At 40.4% G+C, this 1,160-nt stretch overlaps 1 non-coding gene across 1 annotated transcript; it reads left to right on the top strand.

Annotated features, from left to right (window-relative positions):
- LOC131593707 (small nucleolar RNA R71) lies at positions 1-107 on the top strand. Its single transcript, XR_009281091.1, has one exon. It is a non-coding gene; the product is annotated as a small nucleolar RNA R71 (small nucleolar RNA).
- Positions 108-1,160: the final 1,053 nt, after the last annotated feature.

Below are 1,160 nucleotides of genomic sequence, written 5' to 3'. Positions count from 1 at the left end.
AGTCCATGATGAGGGCATATTCTAAGCATGTCCTTGTAACGTTCCCAAGCTTCGAAGAGTGATTCGTTATCTTTCTGGGTAAATCCGTTGATTTGACCTCTAAGCATAGCAGTTTTGCTAGGCGGAAAGTATCTCGCTAAGAATACTCTCTTCAATTCGTCCCACGTAGTTATGGAATTGGAAGGCAGGGATTGAAGCCACGCTCTAGCTCTATCTCTCAAGGAGAAAGGAAAGAGGCGTAATCGAATAGCTTCGGAACTAACGTTGTTGGCTTTGATAGTGTCGGCGTATTGCACGAACACGGATAAATGGAGATTAGGGTCGTCTACAGGGCTTCCAGAGAATTGATTCTGTTGAACAGCTTGGACCAGCGAAGGTTTGAGTTCGAAATTGTTTGCCTCAATCGCAGGTGGTGCGATACTTGAATGCGGTTCAGCGCGCGAAGGAGCGGCATAGTCTCTAAGAGGAAGAATAGCAGCCATCTCTAACTTCGGGATAATTTGATTGATTTGATCAGTAAGAGTCAATTCCTGATTAATCGGAATTGGTGCTACTTCGGGAAGATTGCGAGCTCGACGTTTGACGTTAATGAAACGTTCGATCTCGTTAATTCGTTGTATTAAATCTCGTCCTTGTGAACGAGTATTTGGCATACAATCGTTCAGAAAGAAAGGGAAGAATTGTCCTAGTCTCTACGGTGTAACAGTGAGTTACGATATCGACTTAAATAGTCCCCGGCAACGGCGCCAAAAACTTGATCGCGAATTTACGTGTCTATAAATCTGATAACTGCAAGTGCACAGTCGTGTCGTGTAGTTTTAAAAGATATCGAATCCACAGGGACTATGAATCGATCTACCGTTATCTAAGGTTACTATGTAAAGCTAGGGCTACTAAAATTTTGATTGTTTCTAAGGGAAAGTGAGTGAAAAATTAAGAATATAATAAAAGACAGATATCAGTATGTATTTCGTTTAACTTAAGGTGATCCGAAGGTCCATTGGCTTTTGCATAATTTAATTAAAAATCTTTACTAATTCAATTGATTAAAAATCCTCGTCTCAAACTTTCGCTCTGTTGATTTAGATTACTGTCCTAATCCTAATGTACGCTTTCGCCATCCCATTAGATTTTAGAAAAGCTTTTTGGAAACAACGTAA

This window comes from Vicia villosa, linkage group LG3, assembly GCF_029867415.1.
Source record: "Vicia villosa cultivar HV-30 ecotype Madison, WI linkage group LG3, Vvil1.0, whole genome shotgun sequence".
In the NCBI taxonomy this organism is placed as follows: Eukaryota; Viridiplantae; Streptophyta; class Magnoliopsida; order Fabales; family Fabaceae; genus Vicia; species Vicia villosa.
The sequence above is the reverse complement of the archived record's forward strand: the minus strand, read 5'-3'. Positions and strand labels throughout refer to the sequence as shown.